The sequence below is a fragment of the Antedon bifida genome, chromosome 8, assembly GCF_963402885.1.
Source record: "Antedon bifida chromosome 8, ecAntBifi1.1, whole genome shotgun sequence".
NCBI lineage: Eukaryota > Metazoa > Echinodermata > Crinoidea > Comatulida > Antedonidae > Antedon > Antedon bifida.
The window spans coordinates 4,827,312-4,845,163 of record NC_136233.1 but is presented as its reverse complement, the minus strand read 5'-3'; the positions used below and the strand labels follow the sequence as shown (position 1 = coordinate 4,845,163).

General features: G+C 30.3%; 1 long non-coding RNA gene and 1 pseudogene across 2 annotated transcripts in view; one reads left to right on the top strand and one right to left on the bottom strand.

Moving 5' to 3' along the window:
• LOC144850874 (uncharacterized) overlaps positions 1 to 5,807 on the top strand; it is a 30,436-nt gene extending 24,629 nt beyond the window's left edge. Inside the window, exon 2 of the long non-coding RNA XR_013614126.1 lies at positions 5,614 to 5,807. This is a non-coding gene — a long non-coding RNA (uncharacterized LOC144850874). The remainder of the gene's footprint in view (positions 1 to 5,613) is intronic.
• The window catches only part of LOC144850830 (uncharacterized), a 62,341-nt pseudogene that overhangs the window by 28,026 nt on the left and 16,463 nt on the right, over positions 1 to 17,852 (bottom strand). The window contains exon 2 of the transcript XR_013614122.1: positions 6,962 to 7,172. The product of XR_013614122.1 is annotated as an uncharacterized LOC144850830 (transcript). The remainder of the gene's footprint in view (positions 1 to 6,961; positions 7,173 to 17,852) is intronic.

Genomic DNA, 17,852 nt, shown 5'->3' with positions numbered 1-17,852 from the left:
TACTTTCATATACATTATAGTGTAGTACTAGTTCTCATAGACTATTCTCTTGACATTTCAGTACAACATAAAATATGTAATGAATACAATGTTGATTTTCTTGAATTTACTCTGAGGTGTAATAAACTAGTAGTTACTGAGTGGTGCACTGAACCGTAACATTTATTTTGTTGCAGTTTTGGTTTAAATCCCATCTTTATATGGAAAGCAGTATGATTAGAAGTTATTTTTCAATGTCTTTAGAGGTGTGTTTACAAAATCAAGCAAATCATATTCTGTGTAAAATTAGCATTTTATACAATATATAAGGATTATGTTCTGGCTTCATAATACAATAACATGTCACTACATCTCCATAGCACTAAGTTGACACTTTATCCAAAACCTGAGGGTTTCCACTTATCAACTTTATGTCTATAATTCTTAAGAAAAAAATTGTTATTTTCCGGTGGCGTCCACGATGGCAATTTCTTTAATAAAATGAAGTACAAATATCACATATACTGAATTCAGGTCTAAAGTATATTGACGTCAGTATATCTAAGGAAAGTTCACATTGGAAACTCATAAAACACATACCTCAAAGGCTATGAAATTAAACAACAAGATTTTGTAGTTGTTTTTTGATTAATAACTGACCATAAATATCTTATTTAATTACTGAAAAGACCGCTTTGGAAAACAATCAACAATAAAAAATAGATTCCTTAATTTATTTCACTGTTAATGTAATTTAATTTATCAAGTATATTTGATCTGGGCTACAGTATAGCTTTAGAATAGAATACCGTACTTGTGACTAGTATTCATGCAGTTATTTTTCTATACATCGACAATCAATTGATGTACCTGTAAGTCATTTAATTTTGTTGTACAATTTAACTTCATTTTTAGGTCTGGCATTATTGCCATATTTACGAAACTTAAAGTTCCAAGGATTTCATCAGATATCTCTGTCATTAATCATTCCTTAACAGATTTTTAATGGCTGTCTGTCCGAATTTATCAGAGCCGGAGTTTGGAAATGTGTTGTGTCCTTTCAGATAAGAACATGATTTTTGATATTTTATGTCAATCATATTACGTTTGCAAACAAATTTGACATGTAATCCAGTTTCGTTCCTTCGTTTATTGGTGATCAGATTAGAAACAGGACAAATTTTCAGTAACCAGTTAAAAAGCAGCCTGAATATAACAGTAAAAATACACAATCGATTATAGATTAGATGCGGTGGAGTAGAGGCAATGGATTGGGGAACAGTCATTTGGTCAATGTTTGTACCTTCCATGATAATCTAGAAAAAGAATCCTAGCGTGGTACATATTGATATTATTTATTTCGTAGGCTTTCATTTCATGCTTGTGTAATCATTGTAAAGAGGTCACACATAGTACAACTTTAAGTTAACTCAAGATGTTATCAACTCTATTCCTCTAAAAGCAATTGTTCCTAATTTCTATAGTGTTTTTCTGATTTTGCCACAGGACTAAAAAACAATGGATGGTGCCTGAATTCATGATGAAGAAAGTACACAACTTTCAATGGGTCAATACTAAAGGAATTATTATATCTGATACACTAGACAAAGAAAATATAAGAATGCTTCAAGACATACATAAAGTCATCAACTTTAAATTGTACAAAGATTTAAGTATTCATGCAAAATTTAAGATTTTTAATTTGATAAAGTTGAAATTACTTTGGTTGTTTTGTTTACCACCTATGATTACAAATGGAAGCTAGTTCGTCATCTTCCGATACATTAAAACTTGTTGATTTGTAAGAAAGATAAAAAAAGTTGAAAAAAATTTGGAATTGTATCCAGATTTATAAGTTGATAAGGTATAATAACAAAAATAAAGTTTATTTGATAATATCATCAACCAAAATCATGTTTTAAATTCAAACACAATACAAGTGTTATAAGTTTGTCTTCAAATGAACATTTGCCATGATGAAATCATTTTTGAATCTGTGCGTTCCATTACTAACACACCTGAAGACAATCTTTGTAATGTACTTTTTATTACATCATTAACGGCTTAACAACATCCCATCCAAAGGATGAGGCAATGAGATTAAGCATCTTGCCTAAGAATTGATAAATAATTATTATGCAGGACTTTATATATTACAGTACACAATCTAGTACTTTGAAATTAATATATTGTACTACAGGCCTATATACATTATGATATAGTATACTAATGATAATAATATTACTTATACCTATAAGTTTAATAATGTATTTATGATATGTATAGAGACATAAACCAGATATTATGATGCAAATGTTTAATCTCATAGATTGATCCTACAAGATTGAATAAAAGATTTACTAAATAAATTTTTAAGTTGATGAATAATGTATATTAAATATGGTTTATTCGGTCAAATTATTATTGAATCAAAATACATAAATGAGTCTTTCAGATATGCTATCATCATAACCTGTTATAAAACCAGAGTAATCTTTTATTTTAGTATGAATTATCAAAGTAGGTCAGTATTGGAAACGTGTTAATAGCATTAGCAGTAGATTTATTGAAAACAATGAGATGGGTAATCAGAATATGATGACAATGTTGCGCCATCATCTGTACAGTACATCAACTTGATACCGTTTCAGACATAAATCCACATTGTATGAGTAAGAATTTATTTTTTTTAAGAAATAGAAAATAGCTTGCACAGTTTTTAGATTACTGTGTAAAGTTTATGTTTGTCTCTGTTTGAAACTTGCGTCACATGACCCCAGAACATGGAGAGTGGAAGCAAAATTTCACAAGTGACCATGAACATATCAGTTGTTTATGTAAAAATATTAACTATTTAATAAACTGGCTAAAAGTCGTTATTTTGCCGAAATACTACAATTGTCATTCATACAGTATTTCAGTTTCACAAAAATTAGGCATCATTTAATAGAAAGCTAACAACAATTAAGGCACTTTGAAAAAAAAATTGAAGTAAGCCAAGAAATAGCCTTTAGGTACAACTACCTACAGTACTGATAAACAACTGTCTGTTAGTTAAATATCCAGTGTACTACTAGTATAAAATTCTATAATATATTAGACATGGCCTTCAATTACCCTAGAGAGGAAAAGTACTTGGTGAAAAATATTGATTTTCATTATCGTAGATTTAATGGCTAGGTTATAATGATTATTTATTGTAAAATATACAATTTAAAAAACCTTGATTGTATAATCACAAATGTTTTGTACTAAAGTATTTTTATTTTTTTCAATTTAAATTTTAATAGATATATTTAAATGAATTTAGGGAAATTAATAAATGTATTTTGTTCTAGGGATAATGTTCTTCTTTGGGGATTTTGGACGGTTTTCAAAATGTTTTTTTTTATTGCTAATCACAGCTCATTTGATTGGCCCGCCAATAGTTACTGTAGAATATATATTGCGTCAACCGTGCCATTTAGCAAGATAAATAATTTATAGTTACATACATTTTTTCTAGTCTCTATGAAATTACTTTATATCAACATACATTGCCATTAATTTTACTTCTCTAATACTATTTTGACATCTCTACATTCACAAGTAACAACTAACATTAAATTATGGAAACGAAATAAGCAAGAATTACAATTAGCTTCCAATTATAAAATAACTTGTTGAGTAATTTTAAAAAGTTTAAATAATAATGGTTTCCCGAGGCTGGCTATTATATAACTGAAATATATTTACATGATTTTGTGATTGTGTATTTTATATTAAATGATTCATAAATTATTAGTTTTTTATTATGTACATTTTTTAATACTTTATAAATCTTCTTAGGAATGTAGTTTCTGGGTACAAATCTATGTTAAGGCATTCTCAGATTTATCCTATTTTCACCATTAATTTCCAGTATATCACTTTGGTGGTTTGGAAATTCTCTGTTTTCTGTCATTATTACATAATTATATATTAAATACAATTAACACATTTTCTTAAAGCATACAGAAAATAAAACATAATTAATCATTATACAGCGCTTTGGGACAATCTTTTGATTGTATAAGCGCTATCTAAATCGAACAACATGCATTACATTATTTTTTGGAAGTTTTACACTAATAAAAAGAAGCTTCCCCCTTATTATTTAAGACCAGACTAAAACCATCGGTTTATTTTAAAAGTACTTCTATGGAATATTAATGAACCAATTGTTTAAATCTAAAAGTTACATTTGCTTACATAAAAATGGACTATGAAACATAGAGTACAATATTTGTAATTGTCTTATATTGTATTAGTCGCCCATGGGTAAATATAGATTTGTGTGCGTTGAACTTTACCATTAACAAATGTAACCTTTGGTGTGTTTTACGATGTCTTTAATACATAATTTATTTTTCATATTGGAACTTTTATTTCACAATCATCCATATTTTAATAAATTTTTTAAAGTGTTTTGATTTATATGTACAATGCGTGAAAATCAATATGCATTACAAGTGTACTACACAGCTGTCCTACTTTTTGCTTTAATTCATCAGCATACACTTTTTACTTTTATGAAGTTAGTTTACCTCAGAGAACTATATGCATGCATTACATGATACAGTTGTTGTTTTCAGCAATAAACATAAAATATATTCTAGAACACAAATATTTATGGGACATACTTTAAACATTACCATCAGGGTTTTGAAACAGCATTAGGCAATGCGTCCTTGGAACGATTTTATTACAAAGACAAGTGAATGTAAGGCAGTATATGCAATCATACACCATCTTTCCACTCAATTTCATAATATCTTCCATGTTCTGTAAATGATTTATGCACTTTGAAAACAAGTTCTGACCAATCACAAATTAGATTCTTCATTGACAATATAAATCAACAGGAGGAAATGAATTGAAACATGGGTCAGATGACTTGGTTGGTTGTAACCCCTGGTAACCCCAGGCATTCTTACCAGACAGGTTACCTCAAAGGTGAAAATTTACTTTCTTTTTAATCAAATGCAACTCCCCAAGTTTAGTGTTTACAGAATTTTGGCACCAGCCAGAGCACACGACTATTAGTTTTTCTCGTAAATCTTGACAACACTGAATACTGCCAAGCAAACAGCATTAAACTGTAATATTGTATTCTACTAGAAAAGTTTGGTAAGAAATGTTTAAGGTACTGTTTACAATGATATAATTATAACCACAAAACAACCTATTAATGTCAATTCAAATTATTTAAAATGGTCTATCATTTTAACTAAATACAACTGCACAGGTCCTTAACTTGTTTCTGCAAGTTGAAAAAGCCACAATTTTTATCAGAAAAGTGTTCCATCATGTAATTGTAATTCTGTAATTAGGCTACGAAATTAATTATTTGATTATCATATGAATCAAAGATCAGAAAATAAATTAAAATGCCATTTGTTTATACATGATATAAATACCAGATTTGATTACATTTGTTTGTAATTTAACATTGTTGTCCAGTTTTTTCTTAACATGTCATCATTTTTGTGATTGTTTCCGAAATGAAAAATATTTATTTGTATTAAGTGGATTTCTTCAGTATACTGTTGTTCTTGTGCGATGATTATTTTCATTATTTCATTCAGTTTAAAAATGCAGATATTTCTGTTTCAGTCTGAATGGATGGACCAAGAGTCTCACAGAATGGCAATCAAGAAATGGTAAAAGAAGTAGAGAAAGAAAAAGGAGAGGAAGACAAAAGAGAAGATGGAGAGATGAAATCACCAAATCAAGAATGGCATAATTATGACAGAAGAAAAAAAAATGGATGAAAAGCCTGATGATGAGGATGACGATGATGAAATAAATTGGAGAAAATCAATTTTTGGAATGGTTTTTTTATCAAAAGAAAGAACAATGAGTTTGGGACTTCCGGTTCAGTGCAAGACTTGGTTTTCTGGGCACTCCTTCTTTCGGAGCTTTCACTGGATGCTTTTGTTGATGGTTAGTAATGAACACAGGACATAAAACACATATTTGATATGCTTAAATGTAATAATACTGAAAATCACTTTATCTCTGACATTGTAATTTCCGATACTTGATATATTAGAAATGTATATAATAACCTCATATGGATATAATTACACTGTACTTCAGTATCTTTCACATTTAACTTTCTAGTAATGAATATCATCGATAGCTATAAGGAATTAACCTCCTGCTTGAATAATCCATCAATATCTTAACAGTATCTACCAGTAATAAATGGCCACATAAAGAAAAGTGGAACAGATGATAAGAAATATATGCAGATTACAATAAGTCAAATCTTCTTTTTTAAATTACAACAAATAAGTATTTCTCTTCAGGCCTGGCTGGCAAAGTAATTAAACTGAGTATTTTCCCAAAGCACAATAACCATTTATATCTGTCTTTCCTTCATTTACATAACAGTTTTCTTTTCTCCTGGGGGAATTCTTTATATTTTTTTTTCTTTTTGCTAGACAGACCTATTTTATTCATTACAATACCAGTGCAATATGTTGATATAAGCTGGTACTTATTGTTACTTTATATACTAAATGTATTTGTGAATTAGTGTGAAAAGTATTGCGTACAAACTTAAATCTTTGGCTTTTGCACCTTGATATGAAATCAGTTAAGAAAGCTCACCAACAAACAACTTGTATTAATCAATGTACACACACAATAAAGCGTTATATTGCCCAAAGCAATTTTGTTTGGTTTGAGAGTTTTATCTGGATAATAATCTTCTGACATTCTTGTGAAAATAGCTTGTTGATATTCCTATGTAGTCAATTTGTTACATATAAAATTCACTGTTTTCCATCAGTGTTTAATTTTAGAGTATACATTGTAATAAATCTTATCACTTGGAACCAATTATAGTATTTTCTATATAATATATGAAAAAGAAATATTTGACTGTTTAATAAATAGCAATATTTCAAAATATAGAATTATCTTTAAAATTTAAAATATAAGAAGTGAAACTTACCCCCAATTTTCGGCTTTTCAACCTGACATATCCCTCTTTGACAGTATCTACGAATTCAGTTGTCATTTTGTGCGATTGTAGCAATGAAATAAATAAATATGCATCCCAAATCAAAAAATCTTCTGCCACTTCTTATCTTCAATTACATTAGTAAATGTAACACTAATGAATATAGACACAAAATGTGACCTTGTTTTATAAACAAAAACCCCTGCAAGAAACAGAAAGAGTCAAGTTTAAGTCATACGGTTACTTAAACCTCCAGGCTCAAGAAACAGATCTGTATGACTGCTAGCAACGCTCTCAATTAGAGAAATGGCTGAGAATGTAGTACTGTATGCTATATGAGAATGACATACACGATAGTATTATGTAACAAGCTATATTTGCTATCAATCAACCAATTCAAAAAACACTTATTTCTTCTCTTTTTCTTTCTATTTTCCTTTTATAAAAACTGACAATGTTCAAATAGACTATTTATTTGCAAACTGGGTTGATTATTACAAACATCCTGTCTTGGTTGGAAATAATACCTGGCAGAGCAGAAAATAATTATGTAACACATAAATTATGTGACACGTTATCTTAGGAAATAATAAATGGAAAACAAGTTAAATATCACATAATGTGTTAGGCTAGCATTTGTAAAGAAATACAAATTTAATTTCAACTTTACAATTTAAATTCATAAAAACAACAGAATATAAATGTATACTGTACTTAAATTCTTAAAAAATAACTAACAATAAATAAAAATGGTACAGTCATTGTACAGTATTACATTAATAATGCAAGGATTAGCCATAATACAGTAAATGGCAAAAAGAGCAATGTTAATTTTAAAACCACTATTTCTATTTCCATATTGAATACCATGTTTCTTTCAAATAAGATAAAAACTTACTATACTGTTGCAATAATAATTGAACATAGTAAATAATTCATGTTTATACTGCAGTAGCTCTATTTAATAACAGAATACAGTATGGCATGTAATTACAAGTTGATGCATTTAAAGCATGAATGATGCGCTAATTAGGTTAAACAAGACCCAGATAAACAAAGTACAAACAGTAAACTATTACCTTAAAACAAATAATCACAGATCTATGCTACTCAACAACTGCTTAGTACAAACTGTATGGAGAAATGGGAGTCCACTGTGTTCACTGGGTAATTCCTCATTAAACAATGAACCAATAGAATGCATCTACAAGCAATCAGTGATCACTGGCTGAGTTTCTGTATGTTGTTTGCTTTTTGTTTGAATTCCACTGCTTGCTCCAATGATTTTCCAGTGTGTACAATAAATGGAATCTCCCAACAGACAGCCTGTCTACACTCAAGCAGACCGACTTGCTTAGGCCACTTGCACGTTCCCTAGTGATTTTCCCTGTTGGCAATACTTTTAGCAAGAGCTTGGGTCCCAATTCTCTTCTGTTCATGTCGATCATGAAACAATTTATTACCAGCTTAAATTTAATATATTCTTGGTATGCCCATAACCAGATGATAACTCAAGTGGTTTTAATTGGTCAATTATATAACATCAATCACTAGTATTTTTTCCCTTTCATCTATCTTGTTTGTTTTACCACAATATTTTGACAGCTTGTTTAAAAATACAATTAGCAGTGTTTTGTGGTCATTATCAGTAATTCCACATTTCCTTTCCTAAAAACACAATTAATACTGATAGAGGAGAAGGTGACACTGTCACTAGGATGTCAATTTATTTACAGAAAATTGTATGCTTATATCCAGTATACATGATGTCTGTGCCATATTGCCATCATGTAAACAAAGCTATACCTTTAATTAAGACACATGAAACATGAAGCAAAATCAATTGTACATGCTTTTTCTTTATCGAATAGTTAAAAGTGCGGTCTATTGGATTTGCATTTCTGTTTGGCTTGTTTTGCGTTCAAACGCCTAAAAATACACCAGATAAACATTTTATATATTGGATTTGGAGGCGATTGTCTAATCTTGCATTCATAAACATACACCGGATTTATCTCTGACACCTATCGGAGTTATAGTGGTATATCAGATTTATATTGCCGTTAACAACACACAGAACCGAAAAAAACTCACATATACATAAAAATTCAGTTATCTTTATAGTCTGAAGGAAAATTTGGGAAACCGAGCATGTGAGGCCGGTAGACGAATCTAAAATACAGGAGTCTCCCAGGCAAACAGGAGTGTTGGCTTGTATGTATGTAGTTACTAGTTTAGTGTGCATAAAACAGAGTTAACTCCGTGCCTGTAGCTAGTAGAATACTGTACTTTTAAAAGAATACATGGAATGTACTAGACAGACATCAAGCAGGCATTTTCAGATGATGGGTAAAATTGTAGCAGAAACAAATAACACATGTCATGTTTGGTTGCTGTATATCTGACATTAAATTTTAAAAGAATAGGAAGGGATTAATGAGACAATATAAAATATACCATTAATATTGTATCATAATCATAACAGATGAGTCATAAATATCATAAAATTGTCCTCAAGTGCAACATAAATATCTGAATATGAAATACTCCAACCATAAAATGAAAAATCAAGCAACAATTTCCACCATTAATCAATGTCTCGAAATACAATTTGTTATAAAATGTAAATTATTTCAAATAAAGAAATTCATGGAAAGGTTCCTGATGGTGAAATTTCTGTCAATGTCATAGCGATGTGTCTTGGAAATCAGTGAAGCGTGAAACTGCTTCCAAAGTTTGTGATTGGCGAGACATGGTGTCTAAATAAATAAGCTTGCATCAACAATGGTCCTGTAGAATTGCCCACAATCTTATTAGCTCAGTTTACTATAATAACATTGCACAAAGAATTTAATTATAGATATGAATTAAATTTAACAGCTGCAGGCTACTACACCAATCTTTGGAAATTACATTAATATTAATATAAGAAATCTAGTTTTAAATAAAACTTGAAAATGTTTTAGTTAGCCTATGGTTGGTAAAACATTTCCAATAATTTACAGGTTAAATATTTTTAAATGCCAAATAATGTTCATAGCTATGTTTATCAAATTTGATTAGTTATTTAAATAAATGTAAATAATTCATTAAACAAATAATGGTCCATTTATACACAGACCTCCGGTCCGACGATAAAGCAGTTTTCCAATATTTTGAGTATATTTCTGTTCCCTCTAATAATCTAATTTATCCCCAATTGTTTTTGATATACTAAACAAACATCTTGATGTTAATGTATAAATTTACCAATTTAGCTCTACTCGGCCTAACATTTTCTACAGTAAACCATGCACAGGCAAAACAAAAGTAGCTGACCCTAGATTTAATCAAATTTTTGGGTCAGTACTTTTATAATGATCGCATTGCACTTTGAGTAATGTTAAAGTTTTTGCAATGACCAACCACAAATTCAAATGATTATTTGGCAGCACAAATTTAGCAGAAATGAATAAACAGTTTGCTATCCAGCAGGATAGGTTCCTACATAGGCCTAACATTTGGTTACTAAAGGCAAAAAATTAGTTGCCAACACATTTTCTACACAAACCGTGCACACTGGCAAAACAAAAATAGCTGACCCTAATTTTGTTCAGTACTTGGGCATCATAACCATTTGTTTTAAAATGCACTATTCTGGAATTCAGTTGTTATTCACAGGAGCACATCATCGGCATGCAAACAGAAGGATTGAATTTAAAATAAGTCCTAGAGGAACAATTGCATTACACCCAGAGGGTTGAGATCTTCAGCACAGGTCAATTGGTGTAAAGATCCTGTCTACATCTCAACACATGTAAATCAAAACCCTAGTTACTCATATGTGATTGGATCATCAAAATGTGTTGACAAGCTTGTCCTAATAAATAAATCAATGTGACAGGGGAATACAAAAATGGTATCTTATATTTTAATGCTATTTTATTTTACTTCAAATATGAGAAGTGTTTTACTACTAATTTTTTCTTCTTCTTAATTAATCTGTTTGTGTTTTATTGAAAATTAGGAATTTTTTTATCCTTTATTAAAGGTCAGTTCACACTGGTTTCGTTCCATTTTCAAATGGTTTAGTTCTTGGCTTAGTCTTTTGTTAAAAATGTGTGTTATAAAACAAATAATGAAGGTTTTTTATTCGTGAAATTGTACAAATAACTTCATTCTGTGAATGAAAGATGAAAATTTGTTAAAAATGTTCACCTCATGAAGTTATTTGAACTATTCCACTCATAAACATTCATCAATAATACTATTTAATGATACTGTGTTAAACAGCAATTGAAAATTTATAAAATGATAAACATTAATGTGAATGATTGCGAAGAATAATTATGTATTCAGCATGCTTTTAAAATACTGTATGTACATTGTCTGACAGTAGGTTAACAGGTAATTGGAAGCAGATGTGCCACTCTAAGCCTGGTTAACTTGTCATGTTATTTGTCAAAATTCATTTCAAATAATAATTAATATTATCAGGTCAGTCTGTAGTGGCCTACAGTAGTACTAGGTCCTGCGAAAAATAACCATTTAAATAACTCCAACTTGGCAGCAAAAACGGAACAAATTTTCAATGAACTGGTTAAATGGCAGAGTGAAAACGGTTAATAAAACATCCAAACAATTGGGGGTTAGCAAAATAATGGTTAATTTGATTATCTTTAATGTTTTTTGTCAATGGCCAACCACAAAATTAAACAGTTATTTGGGAGCACAAATTCTCAGACACTCTAAAAATTCTGTATAAAAGTTCATAAAATGTTATCATCAGTACAATTCCCCAAACAGCTCTAGTGAATTCAAAATAGAACATAACATAAAAAAGTCAGTATAACAAAAACAAAAGTACAAATTACTGAAAAAATGAAATTCTGTGGGTATCAATAGAGATGTAAAACAAAATCAGCAAAAAGCTTAAACAAAACAATAAAGCCAGAAATATGTGCAGAGCTTTCGGGCAACACTAGCCCTTCATCAGTGCATACAGTATATACCGGTATATACATACTTCATTGTCATTAGACATGCACGCTCTAATATTTTGTGCCATTTATTCCAAAGCCCGTGGCCAGGTTGGGTTTGTAGGGTTTGAAAGTGCTGAAGTGCCCTTTTCAAACAGAGACCATCAGCAAAAGTGCTATAGTAATTAGGCATAACTCATGGCCATTTTTTCCAATCCTTTACAAATTACTTTCATCTACTAGACTACTGTAGGCCTAAATTTATTTTTTGTTTAGTTGCTTATGCTTGCCTATTTTTAAGGAAAAGAGAACCTCCCTGTAAAACCCTGGCTGCTACGGGCTTGTATTCCTATTGGGCCAAGTATGTCCTTATAATAAGGGCCAAAATCGGTATTTACCATTAAGGCCTATTAAATGGGAAGAGTTAGTAAGTAGTAAATTGCATTAGTAGTTAAATTATACAGTAGATAGAATAATTAATTGTTAACATTTGCATTATTTCTTAACTATTCTGTAATCCTTTAATTAATAAAATATAATATGTTTCACATTAATTGTGATTAAAACTAACCTTAATTCCAAGTTTAACAAAACAAAATAAATTGTGAGAAAGCCTAGGTCTACATTAAATCCATCAGGTGCAGATATCCCTCACAGAAGGCTTACATTCCCAGCTGAGGAACAGGAATCTAATGTTGAAATGAGCCCTGCAACTCCTATACACTGAATACCTTAACTCAAATTACCTCGTACAAAGGACATTGAACTATAAAAGTCACCGCACCAGTGACATTTCAATTTGAAAGCAATAAGACGTCAGGACAAATTTACAGCCAATTGGCTTCCTTCAGTTTTCTTCATATTTTTATTAATAAACAAGAACTATTCAAACAAGAAATATTTCTATAAAAAAAATTGGATTGGAATTATATTTCAAGCAGTTAATTAAGACAGGTGTTAGAATAAATATTTAATCATCACAGACATTCTGTAGAGTGTAAATTAATAATGAGATAATGAGTTAGGTGTCTATATGTAAATCCCAACAGGTTTCTTAAATCTTAATTTACAGATTGCAGTTGAAGTTGATATGTATTATGACCTTACATCATTTTCCTTCTATGGTTGTGTTTACAAAATGTCAAAGCCTTCGGAACATGCTGAAAACCAGTGTAGGTAACGTGCAAATTTTCTTGGTCAACTCCAGCCTCCAAAGCCCGACTAAACATTTCGATTTATTAATTAATTACCGAGTTATCTGAGGCCATCTATGGAACTTTCAGTTTCTTAAACGTAACCTATGAAATACATGTTCAAAGGAACAGTCTATAAGAAAGCCTGTTTTTGCTGCGAACAAATAACCGATAAATAATCTTGTGAATAATTGAAATAAACAATTAAATGGCTTTCTCACTACTTGTCTTCACATACATTGGAAAAAATAATATTCTATGCTAATGCTACTAACAAATTCCCAAAGATACTGTATCAACATTTCAGTTCAGTTTCTGCACTATCATCTTGAAAGCAATGAAAAATTGTAATATAAAATAGCAATAAAGTATGATTGTTACACTCCTTTACATGAATCCTTTATATGAATATGAAAGCTCAAACATTTACCATCTAGCGATTGGTTGAAATGGCATTTGGACAAAATAGTAAGATAATTTGGACTAGAATAGTATTATATATAACAGCTAATATACTAATATACTAGGCCTACCTTTTATACAATCTAAATATGACAAGAAGCTACTTAGATGTTATATATAAAACAAATAATGTTTTTATATTTATGGAATGGTACAAATAATTTAATTCAGTAAAAGATGAAAGGTTTCTATTTTCACCTCTTGAAATTACTTGTACCATTCCACTGATAATCATTCATTATTTGTATACTATTTGCCAATAGATAATGTCACAACTTGACAACTATAGTTTGCCAACTAATATCTCTTGTAGGCCTACGCAAACCAAAACTTGAGCACTGCCATAACCTAGCCTCCTTCAACATTGGACAATGGAAAGTCCACCTTGGTTAGTTCTGAACTACTCACAGTTGTATTAATAATAAATAATACAAATATTATTAATATAGTTAATAATGATGGTTTATCAACAATAATACAAAAGATGATGTCAGTGGTACAATCATAAACAATTTATTTTTATGATATATTCTGAAGAGTCTGAAGAAGCTGTCTGATCAGGACAGTGAAATTCTCAAGGAATAATTTTTGCTAATTTTAGGGTTTTTGAAAAGAAAGAAACGGAATGGAAATGGTTGAAAATGCTCATTTTATTTACAAGCATATTTAAATTACCTTATTAGTGCCTTATGCTACCATTGATTGCAGATCAAAACTCATCAATAATACATGTACTGTAGTTAAACTGTTTACTCTGTTGCTTAAATAAGATTGTTTGATACAGTATTATATTTACAGTATTTATAACTTGCTGTAAAAAATCAGATGAGTTTTAAAGTGGTAGGGGGTCAAGCACCTCATTATAGGATGTCTATCATCTGGTAACATACCAGTAGGCCTCACCTACCTGATCACAGAGGGATAGTGATTATTGAAATCCTCAACATGATTGTTAAAACATAATTAAAGCTATTTCCATCCTTGTTAAATTAGGTGTCATGTAGGGTGCTAATCTGGCCTTGTAATTAGGAATTAAGGTATCAAGTGTTAATGTTTTTAGTTATTGTGGCTATTATTGCTAAAAGTAAACCTATTCAAATAAACATATCACTTTTTTCTGTTTCAATATTTAATATTAAGGTGCCAGTCTACAGTAGGATTTTACATAAATACAGTATCGTAATTGTGACTAATAATTTTACAATTTTAATTTAGGATGTTTCTTTTCTGTCATTTTTTTTTAGCATTTCTTATTTAGCCCCTATTCAAGTTTCATTTTCCATGTTGGAAAACATTTGACATTTTAGATGTAGTAAATATTGAAATGGTAAACATTCCAGCCTATACTCATTAGTATGTACTTTGGATTGATTCATATCATATGTACTTTTAACATAAAACTAGAGATTATCCATCGCTAGTAAAATTGTTTCTTTAAGTGAAGGATTACCGGCTATTTGAGTTGCTTCTAGAAACAAGGCAAGTGTTAAGAACTTAATCCTGCTCACTTGAACAGTTTCAACAAACACTTGAAACAATACAAGTAGGAATTCTAGGTCATATATGTATACCAGTTAAACTATAGAATTAGTAATATGAGTTTACTTACAACTCTAAAAGCTGAAAGCGCAGGACTATCAGATATCCAGTCAGCACATTCTAAGCATACAACACAATCCGCAATGCATTGTACGATACTTGATCTATTTACCAGTGAAAACTAGTATATAGTAAAAAACACTAGATCTACAGGCCGTACAGTACAATATCTAAATTCAATTTTGAATGATCAAACTGTTCTTTCGTACTACATGATGTTATTTTGAAAAACAACAAACCTAGGATGTGATCATTAAACATGTTTTGGTCATCATGTTAATTACCCAATATAATCTATTCTTAGCATTTTTCCTTTTTTTATAAAAATATTTTTTTTATCTGAGAGAAGATTTTTTATTTCTGGATGTCGGGAGCAAAAATCAAAATAATTATCTTTTATGAAAGAATTAACAGAAGGCCAAGCTATTTGCTAAATATAACTGAACCAAACCCCTCTAAATAATCTTTCTCAACTGCCATCGAGCATTTGAACCCAGGGCTTTAGATACACAAACCTGAAGTCTATACCATTGATTCATAAGACAGTGGAACCAACAGATATTTTGAATGTTTATTATCAACTAGACTAATAGACATGACAAAATCAGTGGAATCATCAGATCAAAATTGTCTACATAGAACTTTCTTTCTCCAAGCTATCTTGCTCCAAGTAGATAAAAAGATTGATGGCACATGAGTTATTAATATGACTTTGATGACTATTAAAAGCATTAGGAATGTAACACATTAGTATGGTTTTATTAAATAGTATTTTGGGAGTACTTTGATTGGATGTTTTCAACCCCCAACCCCCCATGAATTAGTATGTGACTATTGGTAGAATACGAACATAAATGCAATATGAGTGACAACTGTTCAAGGCCAAGTCTAACAGTTATGATGGATTTTGTAGCTGAAGGCGTTGTTGTCATATCACAGAAGTATGAAAACCCTATGGATTTAACACTAATTGCTGGAAATTTACAATTGCATGCCAATGGCTATTTTATACTTAACTACTATTGCCTGAACAAAAGAATGAGGACAATAAAATGACACCATTAACTTTGAACATGTAGGTATTTTAAACTACATGATAAACGGCAAACTTTAAAATCATTTATCAACATGATTATGATGATGAGGTTAATGACAACACAGGTGTTAATGCTAATTACAATGGGAATTCTGGAATCAGTGCGGAGGATGGACGGAAGCATGTAAATAAGAAGTTGGAGAAGATTCAGTAGGATTTCCAAAACTACTAACTAGTCCCATTGTGGTCTAATGTTCTGAAAAATTGTCATACTAGAACAAATGGTATAATATTATATAATATTATTATATATTAATTATTATATTATGACTTTTTTTCATTGTATTTACGCAAGTGTATCTATTATTAAATAACTAGTTTATCATTATGCTGTTGTATATTATAATTTGTTATAAAATGTGGAAATAATCAGAAATTGAAATTGAATCAATCTATCATAAGCTGCTAATCATAGTTTTAATATCACCTACATATTATTTCCAGAATATTTACATTTTCCTCCATAACACAATTTCATTATATTAACCAATAGTTTTAAATTATAATATGCAATATATAAAATACAATGAATAATAATGATATTAATAGAAAATACATATAAAATTAAAGTGATTTAAATAAATATGTTATATTAAATTAATATTTTATACATACCAGCAATTGAATATAATCCAATTTTCTAACAATATGCTTTGTTGATGGGCAACTCACATTTCATGTCTGTACACAGAGCGCTGAAATAATAATAAGAACGTGCACTGCTAATCTGAAAATATTATCTGCTTCTTGTTGCGGAATCTACCCTTTATCAAAGAAAATAACACCTTTCCGCATTCAAATTAGAAGTGGGCTGGACAAGGCCACACTCTATGACTGCCTTTTGGCACATTCAAAACAACTCATATGATAAAATGCAAGTGCATAAACAAGCGTAGAGCTAGTTAAGTTATATGCATAGTAGAACATACTGAATATCCACATTTAAAGACTGGAAACTCATTTAATGGATCAATAAATCCCTTGCCTTAGAGCTTGCCGCAGATTTGGAACCAGCTTAGAAAGAAATCTTTGCTTGAGGTTACTCATGGATTTAATGCACACACACAACGACAACAATTTTCACAAATGCAACAATAACAGCAGCGGGCTTCAAAGACGCCGACTGCTAAAGCCAGTTTAGCGCAACCTTAAACTGGCGACTTGACGTCAATACGAGCGAGTGCACAATTTTAACCCAAGGCAGATATTAGGCTGGTTTCACATTTCTTAAAAATAATATTATAATCAAATGAATAGCCTTTACTTAGATACAAGTATACAAGGCCAAAGCTCCAGAAGAACTTGAAAAATGATACTATTTTTATGATATGAAAACAGTTCGGCATATGTATGATTAGGACCTCGACCTTCACACTGAGGTATAACATAATTGTTCTATTTGTAAGACAAGCAAATCAAGTAGACTTACAGTCGGGACTTCAAACGGTAATCTTCATGCCCAAATCAACACAGATGCTACAGTCTCAGAAAAGCTCTAGTGTTTGATGTAAATTATGCGTGAAGCATTTTATTGAAGAAAATCTTATAATAAAATGTATGGTTTCTGAAAAAAC